General features: G+C 48.4%; 1 protein-coding gene across 1 annotated transcript in view; it reads left to right on the top strand.

The window, feature by feature from the left end:
• Cacng2 (calcium voltage-gated channel auxiliary subunit gamma 2) overlaps positions 1-21,286 on the top strand; it is a 96,279-nt gene that overhangs the window by 61,951 nt on the left and 13,042 nt on the right. The gene's annotated exons all lie outside the window — the stretch shown is intronic.

Below are 21,286 nucleotides of genomic sequence, written 5' to 3'. Positions count from 1 at the left end.
GGTGGGAGAGAGGTGTGTGCCATGGCCTGCCTGTGCACAGAGTGGAAAGAAAGCCTTTGGGGTGTGTGTGTGTGTGTGTGTGTGTGTGTGTGTGTGTGTACACTCACATAAGCGCACACACACACACACGCGCGCGCACACACACACACACACACACACACACACACACACTCTTGACCTAGTCTTTCCACTTGTTAACATAAACCACACCTGGACATCAGAGATGGAGTAGAATTCACCACTCTTTTCTCCCAGTGTCATTTTGTTCTGTCTGCTCTGAGAGTCTCAGGACTGGCCTTGGTCTCTGGTGACCACACCTCGTCTAGATCCCAGGCATCTGTGTCCTCCTGAGATATACATTTTCTAGAGACAAAATCTAGGGCCCAGCAGACACCCTGGGTGCAGGTCAGCCCTGTTGCTGTCCAGACACGGGGGAGGACCAGGCTGGACTAATGAGTGGACTTCCCACCGGAGCTCCTGCTGGCCTCAGGTCAGACACCGGAGGGGAGCAGGTGGATGAGGCAAATGCAGCCCAGCACTGAGTATTAATATGCACCTCTCCCCCAGCTCCCTCACATAACCACAGCCTGCCCACACAATTAGCACCCAGGCCACTTGACAGGCAAGCCAACATAGGCACAGAGAGGTTAGGTAATTTGCCCATGGCCACTCAGCCAGTCGATATGACTGCTGAGCTTCATCTGGGGAGCTTCACTCCTGAGTCTGTGCTCTCCAGTGCTCTGCCATGTCATTGAGTAAGCGAACTGACAGTAGGATCAGAAGCAATTTTTCTATATGGTGACTGTGCTTTGGAAGGAAAAGGAGAAAGCCCTAGAATCCTCTTTCTCCAGAGGCCTCCATACACACTGTCTTTTCCCTGCCATAAGCTTCACTCTGGAGCGCAGGCTTTACAGTCACTTATGTGAGTCATTCAGTTGCATCCCAGAGGACAGCCAGATTTAAGTTCTCATGCCAGCAAAAGAAAGGTTCTGGGGCTACCTTTCCTCCATAAATAGATTGGGGAGATTGGTACTGAAAGGTGAGGATCCAATTACTTGTCTGAGCTGGCCTGTTCTGTGTTCATCTGGGCAAAGTCACAGTAGGATTCCCCAGTCCACAAGGCCTCCCTAGACCCAGCAGTCCAAGCACCATGTGCACACATGCACATGCATTTTCTAGTTGATGATAATCTCTTTAAATCCACTTAAGCATAACTAGCTTAGAGGGCCCCGTAGAGGCGCCATCCAACCCAGCAGTGCCTGTACCATCTCTGCTCTACAGTTTCTCTGTGTGTAGACACAAGCAAGCCAGTGACCCCAAGAGACAGCATTTAACTTTCTACTGATGGATAAACTTGTCCAGGCTGCCGTGAAGATAGTGTACACTTCCAACTTTCAGATGGCAACTGGTTATCCGAAGGGAAATGTCTGTCTCAGGAAAGCCGAATCCTGTATCAATAGAAAGCTGAAGTCAGATGGTAGCACCTTGACTTTGGGAGTTGTTTGATGAGCTGAGATGTTGGTTGGAAATCAAAGTCAGGTTCCCTGGTTCTGGAGGTGGGTACATCTTCACCAGTCAATGAGCAAAGAACATGAGGGAACACAAATGGTGGATGAATCAGTGGAAGACAAATCATTTTATGATGATCTTTATGTATGAAGGGGCGTGTGTGTGTGTGTGTGTGTGTGTGTGTGTGTGTGTGTGTGTGTGTGCGCGCGTGCACACGCACGCGCAGGAGCTTGAACTCAGGGCCTCGTGTTCTTACTTATTCTTGTTCACTCAATGCTAGAGCTCTACCACTTGAGCCACAGCTCTACTTCTGGCTTTTGGGTGGTTAATTAGAAATAAAAGTCTCCCAGACTTTTCTATCTATGCTGGCTTCAAACTGCAATCCTCAGATCGTCAGCCTCGTAAGTAGCTAGGATTTGCAGAGCAACATGTGAGGGTCTTCAGACATGTTGCTCAAGAATAGAGTTAATGTTTGCCACATAGTGGCTGAGATACAGTTGAGCCCAGGGCGGGGGGAAATGCTTCCAGCAAACAGACCCATCCAATGGGCTCAATTGATGCTGTTCATTTGCATTCTGGTAGCACTATAACTCTGAATCTCCAGAGTAATTTTGCTGTTATTGTACAATTGTGTGAGAGCTATAAGCATTTTACATTGTGAGCACCAGCATTTCTTTTTAAAAATCTGTCATTCTGCAGTGGCATGAGATCCATTTCACATGACAGTCCTGCACTGCTGGGTGGAAAGGACTATTGCAATCCAAGGAGTATGACATGGGGACTGACGGCTCCCAGGGAGAGCCCACCTCTGCCATGCCAGGCAGTTTTGAGCAATCCCTTTGCTTTTCTGGCCCTCAATGTCCTCATCTGAATGAGAATAAGAACTCTGGCTTCACAAAGGCTTTGTTGGTGGTGTGGTGGTGGTTGGGGGGGCTTGAACTCGGGTCTGAAGAGCTGTCCCTGCGTGCTTTTGCTCAAGGCTAGCTCTCTATCACTTCCAGCTACAGCCCCACTTCCAATTTTTGAGTAGTTCATTGGCAATAAAAGTCTCAGAGACTTTTCTGCCTGGGCTAGTTTCAAACCATGATCCTCAAATCTCAGCTTTCTGAACAGCTGGGATTGCAGGTGTGAGCCACCAGTGCCCTGCTCATGAAGATTTTCAAATGGGAAGGGCCAACTGTAGAGCAGATGTTGCTGTACGTCTGTTCTCCGCAGTGTCGCCACCCCACTGTCTGCTCCCCAGTGTTGTCCCTTTCTTCTTCCCCGGGTGGAAAGCCAGGCCTGGAATCGATGAGCTCACACTCGGTCCTGTCCATTTTGATCTTTCTGAAGGCTTGTCCAGGAAGACGGATGGGTGAGCCATTGTGGCCAGTGGGAAGGTGCTGGGTGAGGTGAGGCACTTGGTAACTTTAGCTGCCACCTGTCTCTCCAGGAAGGACGAAGCCAGCCACTTGTGAGAGATTAGCAAGAGGACCTGGCAGCCTCTGCAGCCGGGCAGTGACAGAGGAACAGCTGCCTCCGAGGGCCCCCGCAGACACACTTGGCTGCTCTCTTCTGGGCTTCACCCAGTTCCAGCCCAGCTGAAGATATGGCCATATGGCAGAAACTCCTTATTGGGGAAAATAGTGGGGAGGTTGGTCCCACCAAGCTCAGGGGACAGTGTCCTGGACCTGGGAGTCCTGGAACCGATTCAAAAGCAACCAGATGTCACCAGTGCCCAACTCACAACTCACTGCCATCCTCTCTCCCCCTGCTCACCACCCCGCCACCCCATCTAGAATAGAGCACAGCCATACAAAATCAGAGCGGCTCGGCACATGTTTATCAATCAGCTACTGTGGACACGTAGACATTACGAAGCCCTTGTTTACACTCTCAGCAAGCAGCTGAAATGCTCCAGGCTTCTCAGGTTTAGATTGATGGCTAACAGTTACCAGCTCCTAAAATGTGGCAGGTGCTCAACATAAATTATCACAGTGCATCTTCCCAGAAATCCTCAAAAGCAGGAGCCATTACCCCCCACTCTGCAGGTAAGCTGACAGGCTCGGAGAAGTGAAGGGTAGAGCTAATTATGTCCGACTTTGACCTTTGGACTGTCTAACGCTCCTAGTTTTTTGAGTATCTTGATAGGAAAAGCAAACCAGATTTTAATGAACACCTACTAGTTGTCATGGATGAGGATTTTATGTGACGTCTTCCTTCTATCTTCATAATAAGCCCATGAGGTAGATATGATTGTTTATTCATTGCACATAAGGAAACAGGTCTTCAAAGAGCTTGGGCTCAGTGTGAACTGGATTCCGACACAGCTGAAGTAATGCCAGGTCACTTCCTCTCCCCGTGAGCCAATGAAAAGGTGTAATAATTCCGGCATGACTGGGAAAGAGATGGCCTCACCAATTCTCCCTGTCATCCACTAACATCAAATAATGTGCATAACTCACTTGCCCTGCCTCTAGCCCTGTAGTCAGTGTGGTGAAAACTAGCATCTGTTCCAAGCCCGGCAGGAATTTCCTGTCTGATAGATAGAGATGACATGAAAACACCAAAAAGAGAGTATTTATCACATATCCCAGTGTTCTGAGCACCTAGATGGAGAAATGCTAATGTCCCCAGCCCAGGTCCTCTGCTGATCAAGTTCTTCACCGTTCCTCTGCGCAAACTGTGCGCACATGGGCTGGGTTACATCCTTGTTATACACCCCCAGGAGTCACAGACTTCCCTTCCTAAGACCCGCCATGTGCACCCCCAACTAGCCTGCACCCTTCTGGAGGCAAAGGTGATCTCCAACTCACTCACCACTGTTTGCCTGGCAAACCCCCACATCTAGTAAACACCTGGCACAAACTAATAAGCCATGATAGAAGAAATAATCCATCAGGAAAGGCCTCGTGAAGGTGGGGCTTTAGTCATGCCTTAAAGGACAGAAGCAACTTGGATCTGGAGAAGGAGCTGGTAGTCAGAACAGGGGAATGTGTCTGGGCCAAACTACAGGACAAAATGGTATTGGGATAATTGGATTTCCATAGAGGGAACAAAATGTATCTCAATCCCTGCCTCACACCATACAGAAAGAAAGAAAAAATCAGTTTTGGATGAATTACAAATCTAAATGAAAAAGGACAAGGCTATATCTAGACCTCAACTAGAAAAACACTTTCTAATCTCCAGGATCTTACACTCTCATGAACAGACCCCTAACTTCTACAATGCAGGATAAGTGTTCACAGTTAAAGATAGACACTTAATATGTCTTATCTAAAATTCAACTGTATGAAAAAGGCATTAGAAATTTAAGGATGGAATCCTAATGAAGGAGTATTCCAGGCATAACTCAATATTGAAATGACTCAACAGTAGCTCACATTTATAGAGTCCCTGGTATGTGCCAGGCACTCATCTAAGCACTTAACCAAATTAATTCATTTGACCTTCATCCAGCCCCAGGAGGAACATCTCTTTCTGGTCTCCTTATCACTGACAAGGAAACCAAGGCTTCTAGAGGTTCAGTTGTTCAAGGCATTGTCATGAAAGGAACACCTAATATGGATTCATATGATGGGAGTTTCTTAGCAGGGGATCTTTTAGGCAAAATGGATTTATTTTTCTATGCCTGGGTTTGAGAAAAGGAGAGAGGAGAATTCCAATGACAGCACATGTTGTTAGAATAAGCAGGAGCATTCGTTCTCACCTTAAAATGCAGTATGTCAGTGAATTAACTAACATAACTGTGACATATGCCTTTGAAAACAGACAAACACTGAGAGGTGTCCAGAAGATTTGTTCACATGTACCACAAATGTGTGCTGAGTACCTGCTTCATTCTAGGCACTCTATGGACACACAGGTTGCATGATAAGCAAGGCAGAGCCCTCAGCTGTGCATCCTCTACTCTAATGGAGGCAAAAGAGCAATGGCAAATACACTAGGGAAGGGTAAGTGGTTAAAAGAAAAGAAAAAAAAAGTATGGAGTAAGGCAGGCTCAGAGAGACAAAGAACACGTTTTCCTTCATATTTGAAAATTAAATCTAAATTATAAACATATATGATGATAACATTTACCAGGTGACATATAGAGAGAGAAATACATATCAATACATCATCTAAAGTATGATACACACAGGAGAGATTTGCGATGGTATAACTCCTTTGAACAACCAAGTCACAGTTTAACAAAATGAGCACCAGGAACCTGGAATATGTGTTTTCAGAAGGGGGCAAGGTGAATTGGGGGAAAACAGATGAGTGAAAAGAGAAAAGATGGGCAAATAATGCCATAATATTCAGTGTACATGGCTGAAAATGGAGCTAGGTAACTGGACATGATAGGTGGGGTTGAGAGAAATGGGGAAGACGGTGCAAGAGTGAAACTGAGCAAGATGCGCTGCACTCATAAACTGATATGTTGAATTGAAACCTCTTTGTACAACCGCTTAAAGATCATTTCTATTTTTTGGTGTGTGCCAATCCTGGGACTTGAGCTCAGATCCTGGGTGCTGTCCCTTAGTTTGTTTGTTTTGTTTTGTTTTGCTCAAAACCACTTGAGCCACAGCTCCACTTCCAGCCTTTTGTTGGTTAATTGGCAATGGAGCCTCATGGACCTTCCCTGCCTGGGCTGGCTTTGAGCGCTGGTCCTCAGATCTTTAGTCTCCTGAATAGCTAGGATGGCAAGCATGAGCCATCAGTACCCTGGCTAATTTTTAAATTCTTCTTATGGAAAATAAACTAAGCCAACAGAGGGTGAGGGTCAGATGGTTCTTTGTATTTGAAATAGTATCCTTTCTGGGGCCGGGAGTTTGGCCTAGTGGTTGAGTGCTTGCCTAGCATGCACGAAGACCCGGGTTCGATTCCTCGGTACCACATACATAGAAAAAAGCCAGAAGTGGTGCTGAGGCTCAAGTGGTAGAGCTCTAGCCTTGAGAAAGCCCAAGGACAGTGCTCAGGCCCTGAGCTCAAGGCCAGGACTGGCAAAAAAAAAAAAAAAGAAAGAAATAGTATCCTTTCTTTGATCCACTAGTTCAAGTAAGTCATCAATAGTAGATATTTGACTTTTGAGACCTGAATGACGTGAGGGAACCAACCACATAGATGCAGCCCTCTCTGGAATATTGAAGGAAGTAAAAAGCCAGTGTGGCTGGAGCAGAGTGGAAGAGGGCAGGATGCCGTGCTGGGCAGGGTGCAGCGGCAGCTGTGCCTGTTGACCATTGCAGACTAAAATAGAAAAGGCTCTATCGTTATGGTACCAGTAAAATACACAAGATGTGTATACTGGACAGTGATTTGTGAAGTTCATGAATTCACAGGTCTTCTCTGTGTAAGAGTCCAGCCAATCACTGCAAATCTTATACATATACAATCCTTCCTGACAATCACATATAGCCTTATGTGCTACCGTTGGCCTGTGCCTACATCCAATCCATTCATCTCCCAGATATTTACTGAGCACCTAGTATAAGCCAAGATGCCAGATAGATGATGGAGATACATTGTGAATGAAACACACAAAGTCCTGGATCCAAAGCCAGGTAATCCCCCCAGAGAGGAAGACATGAAGTAAACGGAGTCACTGTACCTGGCACAGAGGCTCTCATCTGCTACTCAAGAGGCGAGACAAGGACAAGAGATGCTAAAAAGGAGAGCCAAGCTTGGCCTCCAGATTCCAAAGCACTTTCCTCCCTGTGCAGCAGGCCCAGGCCAGGGATCCCAGCTGCCAGGTACAGATCACAGCAGGCAGTGGACGAATAGATGATTACAAACCACCAAAAACCCCAGTCTCACTTTCCTCAACAGGTGCATGCCCCTCCCATCTCAAGCTTTTCACTGGCCACCCTGCACCTAGCAGAGGGACAAAGACATCACATGCCCAGCGCTTGTTTCCCCCCACCCAGCCCACACTCTGTAGATGTGCTAATGAGGGTGAAGCTGGAAACAGATCAGCAGGTGACCTTCTCCTGTAAGGTCACCCTAGCTCAGGAGCTCCTCAAGGGACTTACAATCCTGTGAGGGACAAGGCAGGGAACCAGGCCAGCAGGGCCTCCCAGTGCACCATGGGAACCAGGCCAGCAGGGCCTCACAGTGCACCATGGGAACCAGGCCAGCAGAGCTTTGCAGTACACCATGGAAAGTGTCACTAGTGGTTGAGAGGTACCGGAGGGAACAACAGGGCCGGTCTTTGAGGTGATGAGAGACAAGCATTGTTTGAGGAAAACTCTCCAGAGATGCCCTGTGCAACCAAATGTTAAGGTACCAGTGGGAGGACCCAGGGGGTTGGCTGAGAGGGCATGGAAGAAAGAGGAAGGGATCAACAGGCAGGGGGCATTCAGAAAAATCCAGAGAGAGAAGATAACGGACCCTGGGCTTACAGCAGCTTGAAGCTGAAGAATAAAATATCAAACAAAGGAGTGATGGCTCCTTAGGCCTGCCAAAGCATTTGCCCCATCCTGTAGGGGCAGAAAGGCATCCAGGGAGCAGCAGCTGTGGGCCACCTTCCATACGTCATGATTGGAGTAGACAAGGGGGAAGCTGGCTGGAGCTTGGAGGGTGGCCGGATAATATAGAGAAACCTGATAGTGGTTGGATCAAAGTATGTATGGTTCAGGACAGTTAAAGATTTGGAACACAGCCAGGCAGGGTGGTTCACACCTGTAATCCCAGGAGACAGAGGCAGGAAGATTGGGAGTTCCAAGCAACGTTAGGTCTCAGAAACAAAAGACAAAAGAAAGGGCTGGGGCCAGGAGTGTGGCCTAGTCATAGAGTGCTTGCCTAGCATGCATGAAGCCCTGGGTTCAAGTCCTTGGTACCACATTCACAGAAAAAGCCAGAAGTGGTCCTGTGGATCAAGTGGTAGAACACTAGCCTTGAAAAAGCTCAAGGACAGCCCTCAGGCCTTGAATTAAAGTCCAGGAGTGGAAAGAAAAGAAGAGAAGAGAAGAGAAGAGAAGAGAAGAGAAGAGAAGAGAAGAGAAGAGAAGAGAAGAGAAGAGAAGAGAAAAGAGAAAAAAAGGCTGGAGGTGTGTGGCTCAAGAGGTAGAGTGCTTGCCTAGCATGCACAAGGTCCTGGGTTCAGTCTCCAGTGTTGCAAAAGGAATGGAAAAAATCGAAGGAAGTATTTAGGAACAGATGGGATAGAGATAAAGAGGCAGGCATCAAGATGATGCCCAGGCTTGAAGCTTAAAGCACAGGTTGGATAAATGCATGGTTTATTCAGAAAGCTAATGAGGAGGAGGACGTGAGGGGGAGTCAGACACCAAATCCAGGTTGAGGTAAGGTTCAGACATCTCAATCTCATGCTTGAGCTGTGTTCTCCCTCTCCTCTCTCCCCACCCCTCAGACTGTCATTTTTACAAGTTGGAGCTAGGGTGAGAGTCAATTTCACAACTGTTGAGGCCATAACAAACATATGGTTGCTGGCCATGGTGCTGAAACCAAATCTGGGTAACACCTCCTGGGTGCAGCTCCAGCCCTAGCTGCTGGAAACATCTAAGCAATTCCAGAGCAGTGGGGAGATGGGAAGTTGAACAAGAAGCATTTTTATCAGCTTATATTTGGCTGCACAATGACTGTCTGGCTGGGACCACAGGCCTGGTTGTTTACCAGTTTCTAGCGGTCTTGACCTTCAGTGACCCTGGACTCAGGGCCAAGTGTACTTGAAGACAGTTTCCCTGTCCAAGGCTGGTCTCTGAAGAGTCCTTGCCTGGTCCAGGGTTATGGTTTGAGTCTCAAGTAGGTCAGATTCCTTTGCAACATTCTCCAGTAACAAGCTGTCACTCCACTTCTAGCAAGTACAGATAGATTTGCAAGCACAGAGCAGGCCAGGACCCTCCATTCTAACTGTCAGAACTTCCAGCAAGCAGTGCCCTTGAGCCAGAATGTTCAGAGGGTAGGCCTCTGGGCTGGGAGGCCCCATCCCAACCCCCACAGCCCCTGGGCGGCCCTACTGAGTCCCTACATGCAGGACCCTTAAGTAGCTCCTAATTGAAGGGCTGGCTGAGCCCTCTGTGCATTGTGGATCTAATTAAGTTCCGACATCATATCAAATTGAATCCTTTTATTAAACATTTATCTGCAGATTCCAGAGTGTTACAACACCACATTGTTTTAAATGACACAAATGCAAACAGCATTTGCCTTCTCACCAGCACCCAAAGCAACCAAGGGAGACCAGGGGCAGAGGCAGGTCTTTCCACAGGGCCCTCTACCCACCCCACCCCCACCCCTCTCCTAGCAAGGACAGCCTGAGTGAGCATGAGCACATGTGTGCACACGCACACAGACTGTTGCCCTCTGTAGTTTCTTGGAATTACCTAAGAAAGATCAAGTCTTGGGGATAGTAATGCCTACCACTTAGACTCATAAGAGACCCTCATATCTACTGTGGTCAAACAAATGGTGGCTGAGGCAGAATGCTCACTTCTGGGGCCTGGCAGGACAGTACTGAGACATCAGAACTCTGCAAAGAAAGCAGTCCTCCTTCCTCCTGGATGGCCAGTCTGATCTTATTAAGCACCTGGAAATGCTATAACCTGCATCTGTTCATTCTTTTATCTAGGTTGAGCGAGGCCTGCTATTCTTGTCATAAACACTGTAGTGAGAATAGAACCCAGAGCTTGCTGTACACGTCACTCTGAGAGCTCTACCTGAGTATTAATGCACGAGAAACTGTGAAACAGGCAATGCTAGTATATTCCATTTTAAAGAGGGTACATGAGGTGCCAAGACATTAAACAACTTGTATAAGGCTCCATACAGCCAGGTAATCTGACATCATCCATTCTGAGTCTAGTAGCTAGGTGCTGGTGGCTCATATTTGTAATCCTAACTACTCAGAAAGCTGAGATAGCAGGATCAAGATTCAAAGCCAGCCAGGGCAGGAAAGTCCATGAGACTGTTATCTCTAATTAACAGCCAAAAAGCTGGAAGTGGAGTTGTGACTCAAGTGGTTGAGTGCTAGCCTTGAGCAAACAAGCTCAGATCAGCATCCAGGCCCTGAAATCAAGCCTCAGGACTGGCGCGCGCGCGCGCGCGCGCGCGCGCACACACACACACACACACACACACACACACACACACACACACATACACACACCCCATCTAGCATCTGGAAGCCTCTGCAAGCTTCTAGTCTCTCTCCTGCAGAATGGGCTCATCAGTAGAGTCCTCACCAGGGGGTTAATGTGGTCATTAAATCAGGTGAGGTGTGGAATCCTAGCATAGAGAGGATTTTTAAGACACACTACTCTCAATCCACTAAAACAGAGAAAAGGAACAGAATATGAAACGTAACCCCTGTCCTCGACACAATTCTATTAGGAAAATGACACATGAACTTTGAAATAACAAGACAAGACAGCGACACAAGGGCTGTCACAAGGTTGCCTGTAGTTAATTGTTCCTGAGTGATCTTGGAGGTAAAAGCAGAGAAGAAAGGAGGGAGAGGTGGCTTAGGCTACAAAGATAGAATCCTGGCTCCAAACACATGGAAGGAACTCATGATCCCAGCTACTCTATAATCCCTGCTGTGGCTGGCAGCTCTACTTTAGTAGATAGTTCTAGAACCTATAACACTCCCCCATAGTACCCCAAGTCTCCCCACACAGGGCTAGGCTGAGTTGAGGCAAGGCAGGTCAAAGTGGGAGGGGCTCAATGTCCCCCCTTAAAGTTTTTGTCTCAGAGCCAGGAGCTGGTGGCTCGTGCCTGTAATCCTAGGAAGCTGAACTCTAAGGATCATGGTTCAAAGTCAGCCCAGACAGGGAAAGACTGTGAGACTCTTATCTTCAATTAACCACCAAAAACCCAGAAGTGGAGCTGTACAGTGCTAGCCTGAGCAAAAGAGCTCAGAGACAGTGCCCACACCCCCAAGTTCAAGCCCCAGCACACACACACACACACACACACACACACACACACACACACACACACATACACGTTTGTATCTCAGCTAGACATATCTCTATACTGCCACCCCAGGAGCCTTCCAAAAGAAATGGACCTTGTTTTAGATGGAGAAGAGGGGAGAGCTTTGTTCAGCTGGGAGGAAAAGCTACAGAAGAGTTGGTAGGAGAGAAAATGGGAAGCACTGGGCCTAGGTGATTATCTGTGGCTAGAGGAGGCCTGGCTGTGCCCTAGACTTGTGAGCAGGTAGTGGAGATCTGGAGAAGGTGGACAGGTGTGTGATCCCTGTGGATCAGAGTTGCATGAGTTGTTCTTGACCTTGTGGGTAAGCCATGTCTACAGTGTTGGACTTGGCCTAGCTCTCTACCCTGAGGCTGAATGAACCAAACAACGAACATGAACCAACAAGGAAAGGGGAAGGGTCTTGGGACATCAATGGTCAGAAACTGGAGGAAGACGGTACAAGGAAGAGCCACAGATAACTCCTCTCTCCATGGAGGAACCTGGGCTCTGACTCCAGGTCTGTCCCTTCAGTCCATTCCCTTCCCACACACCCTGTGTCTACCTGGTTTGATCTAGTACATTAAACTCTTACTGGAATCTGTTGTTGGCTCCTCATTGGTCCATAGTTCAAACTTAGAATGATTCTGAGCAATCCCAACACTGTCAAACTCTCTCCTGTACATGCACAGGGACGCACAGGGATGCACCAGACATCACACACACACACACACACACACACACACACACACACACACACACACACACAGTTTCCATACCAACCATCTGGCTCCAGCCATCAAACAGACAAAGGCTCTTGTCTCAGCCTCTTGCCTTCTCTTTGGCTGCCTCTTGCCCTTCTCCATAACATATACCCGCTCCCCTTCCCTGCCCTGTTCTGCCTGTATTCCCTCCACCAGCTTCTAATCTACTCACCTTTCATAGCTCCTCTGAGATAAGGCTTCTTCCAAGAAGCTTTTCTCACCCCAATGACCACCCCTGCTGAGCCACAGCTACGTGGCGCCAGCACCCAGAGCTCTGAGTGGCAATGCAGCAGAACTGATACCAGAACCCAATGCTTGGCCTCAGAGCCAAGGTCCTCCACTGATGTAGCAATGAATTTTTTTCAATTGGTTCCTTTACCTTTTCTGGGCTTTTGTGCTAATATATGCCTGAAGGGAAGAAGACACTAGAACTTGCCCAACTAGGCTCTCAGGATTTAAGTCCAGAGTTTGGTCCTAAGCCTGGCCTGTGGACAGCCTCCAGGATCAACCATACCCTATACCACAGTGGCCTTGTGGTTTTCCCTGTGGTTCTGTCCAGTCATTATTCTAATATCACTGGCCCCTCATCCCGGGAGACAGGGACTCCTTCTGTATCACAGCACTTTGCTCAACTTTACTTTGGCTGGACGACTCGATAAAAGTCAAGGACTAGCTGAAACACCAGACTGAAAGAGGGATGATTTGTCCAAGAAGACCTGGCTACAAAAGCAGCAGGAGGAGGACAGAGACTCAGATATTTTCTCACACCCAGTCCTTTTGCTTTTAGCTTGTGCTTCACACAGACTGCTTGGGCCGGCCTTGAACCTTAATCTTGTTACCTTCATCTCTCAAGTAGCTAGGATCATAGGCATGCACCACTACACCCAGCCATGTAGCCATTGTTTTTAGCTTTACAAAAATACAATCATAGCTGGGTTCTAGTAATCCTAGTTACTCAGGACACTGAACCTAAGGATCTCCATTCAAAGCCAGCCCAGGCAGAAAGTCGGTGAGAGTCTCATCTCCAATTAACTACCAAAAAGCTAAGCAATGGAGCTGGTGGCTCAAGTGGTGGTAGGTCAGCCTTGAGTGAGAAAGATAAGCGCCCAGATCCTGAGTTCAAGCCCCAATACTTTTCTGCAGGATGGTTTTCCTTGTTCAGTGTTGTATTTGTGGGATTCATCTGTGCTGACATGTGTCACTAGCATCCACTCATGTTCACTGCTGCCAACAGCCTGTCTTACTCAACTACTGCAAGGTGCTACCCCTCTCTGGCAACAGCAAAGGTGACTTGTTCTCAGTTCCTTGCTGTTACAAGCTGTGCCGATAGAAACATTCTCCTATGTATCTCTTTGTGAATTTATGCAAACATTTCTCCACGTCACATTGCTGAGAGAAACTGTTGAGTTGTGGCATATCCCTACATCCTGGTATTGTCAAACAGACTTTTGATAAGGGAAGTACAAAAGAGCCTTGTGCCCCAGGGATTCTGATATTTGACACAACACTCATCTGTTTAGGAGAGTGGAAATGTGTCACATGCTCTCTTCCCACACGTGTGTGCACACACCCATGCACACACACACTAGCTCATTGGTTTGTTTCTGTGTTCAATAAACTTTGGTCAGCTGTCATCATTAATTAAAAGGTACATCATTGATGTAATAGTGATCATTCAGAAGAAAAGCCACATGCTGTGGTAAATGAACTTAATCAATAATAAGACACATCCCAATTTCAAATGAATTAAAATGTTCACGTGAACATCTTTGAATCAAGGAAAGTATGGTGTATTCAGAAGAAATTTTGCCCTTGGAGAGTTACAGAGTTAGAGCCATTTGTTCCCAAATAGCAGCACCAGGATGAACAGGATGGAAACAGAGGCCCCACTTCAGGGCTGCTCACCCCAAATGGGGGCCTCCAGGGACCCCACAGCCTGGCCATTGCTTGGGGGCCTGGGAGAAATGCACAGGCTCCAGCCCCCCTGCACCCCATCAAGCCCAAATCCAGCCTGGGTGAGTGCCAGGCAATTCCTATGCCCACTAAAATCTGGGAACCCTGTCCCAGTGCATGGAAGAGTCTTTCCAGCCCAGAGCAAGGAGAGAGGCTTCCTAGAAGAGGTGGTACTTCCAGAAGAAACAGAAGAAAGAGCTATATATATTGGGCTCTTCCTCTGGGTTAGAACCCCTGGGGGTCTTTCACTTCTATTATCTCATTGAACCTTTTAGGATTGACCAGCCCTGTGCTAGGACCAAGATCACTCTCTTAGACAAAGGAAAGTGAGATCTGGAGAGGTTACATGACTTACTCAGATTCACATAGCTGATCACTAACAGTGTCAGACTTAAAAGCCAGCTCCAGCTCTTTCCTGCGTACCATAGAAAGAAACCTCTGTGGGATGAAATCTACCACAAGATACAACCAGAGGATGCATGGCAAGCACTCATGGCTGTGGACAGCCCAGATGCTAAGGAGAACCCAGAACAGGAGGAATATGCAAACTCAGGGAAAGAGGACAGGCATAAGAAACATTTTATCCCACTCCAACTTTGCCCAGGAACTACCTATTGTCTGGCCCACAGGAGGCACCCAAACCACCCACCAAATGAGCAAATGAGTACAAGAATGAGTTGATGAGTAAGTAAATGAATGGGTGAATGAATGAATGAGACAACCGGTGAATGAGCACCTTCATTCACTGCCACATGGGCCTTCCTTCCACTGAAACACATGACATCGAGGGGAAGGAAGCAGGGCTGCGCTGGGAGCTAGAGCTCCAGCCGGAGCCCCACACATCCCTGCCCCCCCCCCCCCCCCGGTCTCCTGCATCACTTCCAGGAAAGCAAAATGTCAGGAGTAAAAAAGGTTCAAAACATGGAGAAATCAGCAACCTCCAAACCCTTCATTTACCTCACTTAAAAAATTACTTGCACAGCCTCCTCCCGGGCCTCTGCCACTCAGCTTCCTGTGTCTGCTCCTGGCTCCGGGCAGCTCTTTTTGATTCTCATGAATATGTGAAAATAAACCAGTGCATGCAGCCCCTAATGAGCAGGTTTACCGGGAGCTTATTGTACCGAGAGAAACAAGACAGCAGTTGGTGTTGTGAGACATTAACGTGCTTTTGACAAAGCTGATGGAAACATCTCTTTAAGCCACTTAATACCCGCACGCCCAAATTCCCAGTCTTACCCAGGAAGTTCGGGGAGGCAGTGCTCAGACAGTCTAAGGCTTAGGCCTTGGCCTCGCCTGCAGTGGTCGCTTCTGCCCTTCTGGGTTGAGGGATCAGCTGAGACCCATGGTGGTTGAGCTCCTTGGTTGGGTAGCCCAAGGCAGCAGTCCCCCTTGGCATCCTTCGGGGAATGGGCAGTGTATCCTCCCCTCCCTTCAGCTTGGATCAGGCAGAATCAGGTCGCCCTCCTCCCCAACTGTTGTCTACCATTACCCCACCCAGCCAGGCCTTCCAAAGGGAATGGATCTTTATTTGCTAGTCTGTTGTCTCCCGAATTTGTCCTGTCTCCGTGCCAGCTTCACACAGGATTGCCCTCATCCAGTAGGGTGCTGGTGAAGGGTTAACTGGCTCTCTGGAGTACAAAGAGTTGAAGTGGCTGACCTTGATTCTGACCTTGATTTGTAGGCCAATTCCCCTGGTGTCAACACTCCTTCAGCACTGATTTCAAGCTCCCAGTATGAGTTAGGAAGGAAAGTTCTCACAGGCTGGCACAAATCTGCTCCAGAACACTGTGGCCTGCATGCTCCATGTCCTGCTCCGGGGTCCCCACTCTGCTCTGGGAAAGCATCATGTCCTTGCTAGCTCTCACTAGTCCCTCTCCCTGAAAATCCCTTCTCACTCTCCACCAGTCCATTACCTCCCACAAACACACACCTACATGAACACACACACACACACACACACACACACACACACACACAGAGCATGGCATACAGTTGAAGCTACATAAATGCTAGTTACCTGAAAAGCTATGCTGTGTCCCCCATAAGGCCTCATATGTCCCTCTAAAACAATGTGAAACCCTCATTCTAGCCCATCCTTTATTTTCTGTATTCTCCCCTCTTGAATATGAGCCCATGAAGAGCAGAAGTCAGGTGAGACCTATCACTCAGGGCCAGGCACTATGTCAGACTTGCCTACCATGGCTACCTAAGTATTAAGGCCAACTGAGAGCAAATCCAGAGGTTGAAGGAGATGCCAGAGTTTTGAGGGCCTGGATCGATCTTTGCCTGAAGCCATCCCAGCTGTGGACCTGATTGTCACCAGAAAGAGAGCAGAGCTCTAGGCTGGTATCAGGAAAGCACTATACCACTCCTCAGCCTGTAGTGATGTCTACCCACATGGGTATGTTACAGAATTGAAATTTCACCATCAGTGGGTGAGCCCTCCACACTTTCCTAAGCCTCTACACCCTCAGTCTGAATCCAGGGCCCACCTTGCAGGACTCCCAGGGCCCAACTTTTAACTGGGTAGGTAGTTCCTCTACCAGGCAACCTTCATAGCCTCCACCACTGCCACCCCCAAACCATCCCCATCTCCAATTCCCCGATCCATGCTGTGGCCCTCTGCAACTTATGTGACATTGCCAGGAACATCTTCCAAGTCTCAGCTTCCTCTTGTCCTGCTCATACGGCACCCAGGCTCCCAGGGGCGTCCCCTGGTCTCTCATATGGGGTGCATTGTGCCCATGCCCACCCTCCCTGCTCCTCACTGTAGCTCCTGCCAAGGTCGTCCCTACAATGCTGCCTCCTCCCAGCTTCCTACCTCTGAAACTCACCCACCCTCAGCCCAGTTCCTTCTAGCAACTTCATTCCCCTGTCCCCTTCCCAACCCCCCTCCTCCCCCCAACACCATCACACTTTGAAACTGAGCTCTGGCCTGCTGCCTCCTTCCCCAAACGGGTTGTCCTTATAGATTCCAAATCAGCAGCCAGTCCTCCAGAGCCCAGCCTTGACCCTTTCAACCCCAGCACTGTGTCTGAGCTGCCTCCTTGCTGGTTAAATACTGAAACACTCTTGTGCCAATTACTCCTGCTCAATCCAGAGAAGAGGGCAGGGTCCAAAGAGGGCTGTAGGTTTAGACAGAAAAAGGAAGGAGGTGAGCGGACACCTCCTCCTCTGACCTCCCTATAGGAACTGGCCCTGTGCTGAGCCTAGGCCCCTCTTGCCCTACAGCAATGGACAAGGGCCCAGGGGCAAGCAGAAGAAGCAGAATCATTATCCAACTACAAGGGCAGTGCCCAGCCCAGCTCATTGTTGCCAAGAAGGGGCTCCCTTGGACTCCACACCCCCCGGCGCTCTCCCCCCCCCCCCCTCTCTCTCTCTCTCTCTCTCTCTCTCTCTCTCTCTCACACACACACACACACACACACACACACACACACACGTGTGCCATCTTGTGCTGGGCAGGCCTCCTGGAGCTGTAGGCTGGCTTTCACAACAAATCCAGCAGAACACATTAGGAAATGGTGTACCCTGAGACTCCTCCTACAGGAAGCTGGGGATGCATCTGGTGAGGCTCCCTGTGTCTGGTGGCAGCCAGACAGGGCCATCATTTAACCCCGTGACAGCCTCATCAGCAAGAGATCACACCAATAATTTCTACAAAACCAACCAATGATTTGGCTCTATTAGAATAATTTGATGAATCGTTTGCACTTCAATTTTTAACTGGGTAGGCAGTTTCTGAATATATATCCTTGACATACACAGAAAAATAATAGGGAACACTTTCGCCTCGTCTTGTTTGCTAATTCCTGTGGCCTTTCTGGTTGCCAGATTCTGTGAGTACCATCCTGAGACAGCCACGTTTCTGGTCTCAGCCTTGACCTTGGCATGACCAATACACACTCCACCGTCTTTCAAACCTCCCTTCCAGGCCTTCATTGCACACCCTTGTACCTCACTCCTCTGACATGACTCCCCCCACACATACAAGGCTTCCAAAACATTGACCCCCAGCAGCTCACCAGCTCCAAGGCCCTAGACTCTCATGGGTCCTCACCATTTTACACTCCCCTCTCAAGGCCCCCTCCTGATTAAAAGACCCTCCCTTCCCCAACCAAGCCACTTCCACACTCTATACTCTATATGGGGCTGGAGAAAACCACAGAAAACACATACACCATGTCACTTTCCCTTGGGTGCAGCCCTCCCCCCTCCCATTTCCCTTCCCTTCCTCAAGTCACCAGCCCACTCATCCTGCTTCCTATTTCATCAGGAAAATAGAAACCACCAGAAAAGAAATGCCACGGGCCAACAGCACCATGTCCACCACAGTGTCACCTGACCTCCTAGTGTGTGGTCACCCCTAGCCCCCTTGCCCTGTGTCCTGAACCTCATCCTCTCACCTCCCTCCTCCTCTCCAGCCACTGCCCTGCCCTTAGATGGAATGTTCCCATGAGCACCACATATACCTTCACATCTACCCCTACACACACACACAGACACACACACACACACAGCAGCAGCAGCAGCAGCAGCAGCCAGTTCCAGCCAGCAGGTGGTTAGACACCCCCCCACACACACACACACATACATACACACAGTAGCATGGAGCAGAAGGGTAGAGGAAGAATAGAAGAAGGAAACTAATAAAGCAGGTGATATAGCCAGGGCAGCAAGAGTCCTGTGGTATGAGGGAAGGCCGAGGTGCAGAGAGAAGAAGGAAATGGTGGGAGGTGAGGCAGAGATAGGTGGATCCACCAGTCCTGATAATGATACATAGCACCAAGGAACTCGTGTGTGTGTGTGCGTGTGTGCGTGTGTGTGTGTATTAGGCTGGAGGTGTGTGTATGTTCCCATTGGCATTTTTGAAGGCGCCTTGTAGGAGGGGAAAGAGTGGGTAAGAGTAAGAAATGCAGAAGTAAGGGGCTAAGGTATTGTCCAGGGGTTGGGGGTGCTGTCTGTGGAGAGACAGAGGCAGGTACTAGGGCGCTCCCAGAGGGAGGAAGAGAAGCCCAGATGGTGACAAGGTTTCTCATGGCCAGACTCATTCTGATACAAGGGAGCCCAGGAGAGGACAGGTGCTCACTGCTTCCTTGTGGGGAGGCCTCTGCCCTTCTGAGTGTGTGACCCACCAGCAGGCATGGGACCAGCAGTGGGCTCGCTGTTCACGCTTGGCCCAGCCTCTCATCCACACCCTGTGTCTGGAGCTGCCTATCCAAGCAGGAATGAGACAGGGGTTTATGGAGAGGCAGGTTGTAGGGTGGTGGAAAACGACCCTTGAGCCCTGGTTGCTTGCTCCAGCTCTGTCCCCTTTTTGTAAGGTGCCTCAAGCAGGTCAATATTGTGTTCTCCAAGGGTCACTTCCAATGTCACAGTCACAATGCCATTAGTGTCACAGTTGTTGACCACCAAATGGATGTTGGCAAAATATTTGTCAGACTGAATTGTCAGCACTTTTGAGCAGCACTGTGAAATTTTAACCATCTTCTTCATAGCTCCATAAAGTCTCTTCCACAGAGAAGAGTGAGCAGGTGCGTGGTTGGAATAAGGTATTGGAGAAACCGGGCCTCCTACTGACACCTCAACATGCAGGAAGATGGAGGGGAGACAAGAAGGCAGGCAGAGTGAGCAGGAAGAGGGCAACACCCAAGGCACTTAGAAATGAAACAGGCCTGATAGATCCAATTTTGACCCTACCAAGCTTTCTATAGTGGCCCAAACTCCCAATGGTCTGTGGAGAGTTTTCTTTCTTGGAGAAATCAGGAGAGTTGGGACAACGAAGATCCAGGTGTGAACAAAAGCCAGAGGCTGTGAAATGTGTAGCACGAATTAATACTAGAAAGCTCTAAATGCTCCTATGCAAACACAGCAGGTAAGCTGCCTTAACTCATTTGTAAGTGGCAGGTTGAACAGCCCTCATGCAAAGTACTTAGGCCTCAGATTTTTTTCCCCCAGATTTGGGGATATTTGCTTTTATCTATAATGATAGAAATAGGGATGGGGCCCAGATCGAAACAGGAAACATTTCTGTTATCATTTATACTTTAAGCATCCAGTCTGAACGTAATTTCCTATAGTAATTTCAGTGTACCAATGTTCTGACTGAAACCCATCACCTGAAGTCAAGTGTGGAGTTTTCCTCTTCAACAATGCACATGAACACTCAAGACTTTTTTGAGCCAGGCACCAGGTACCTGTAATTCTACCTACTCAGGAGGCTGAGATCTAAGGATCTCAGTTAGAAACTAATCTGGGCGGACAAATCCAAGAGACTCTTATCTCCAATTAGCTACCAAAAAGACAGAAGTAGAGCTGTGGCTCAAGTGGTAGAGCACCGTCGTTGAGAAGAAAAAAAGCTAAGGGCGAGCATGAGGCCCTGAGCTCAAGCTCCAGTACTAGTACAAATAAGAAAAAAAAATGTTTGGGATTTTTGGACTTTTGAATTAGGGGTGTAGGAATACCTTATAATTATATAGTAAATAATAATACTATTTAAAAAAATCTATTTGACAAGGCATGGAATCTCAGGACTCTATTAGAAAATTAATTACTAACAGATATTGAGGATTGCCTTCAATAAACATTAGTCATGAAAAGTCCCCAAACTTCAGTGACAGAACATAGCCAAGTTCATTTGTCTCTCCCATTGGTCCCCAGGGACCAAATGCACCAGCCTCTATTCAGATGGGAAAACTGAGTCAACTCCAGGAAGCCAAGCTGGACCAGACAGTCTGAGCACAGAAACCTACTCTGATGGTGGACCATCCACCCCAGCACAGGCTCAGTCATTTTCCCACCTAGAGAAAGTTAACAGGCATTAGCATGCCTCCCCCTTGGCTAGTAAAGCTGACATTGGCAACTATAAATTGATTCCATTCAGCACTTTGTGTAAAGGTGGCCTTCATAGCTTGCTCATTCGCTCAGTGAACGCTGGTGAGAGCAGGCCAGGGCCTTGTGCTTATAGTATGTGCTCAGCAAACACCAAGGAAATATTTAAGGCCTTAGCTTGATCCCTGATGTTCTATTTCCTAGCCGCAAGCCCTTACTCTGTTCATCTGCCTCGCTGAGCCTCAGTTTCTTCCTACCACCTCCCCTTAATACCCGCCAGCATCCACACCCCCAAAGCTCAGGACCCAGCCCAGAATCAAACCCCTGCTAATCCTCAG

Source organism: Megascapheus bottae, chromosome 2 (assembly GCF_031878675.1).
Source record: "Megascapheus bottae isolate mThoBot1 chromosome 2, mThoBot2.hap1, whole genome shotgun sequence".
NCBI classification, from domain to species: Eukaryota; Metazoa; Chordata; class Mammalia; order Rodentia; family Geomyidae; genus Megascapheus; species Megascapheus bottae.
The sequence above is the reverse complement of the archived record's forward strand: the minus strand, read 5'-3'. Positions and strand labels throughout refer to the sequence as shown.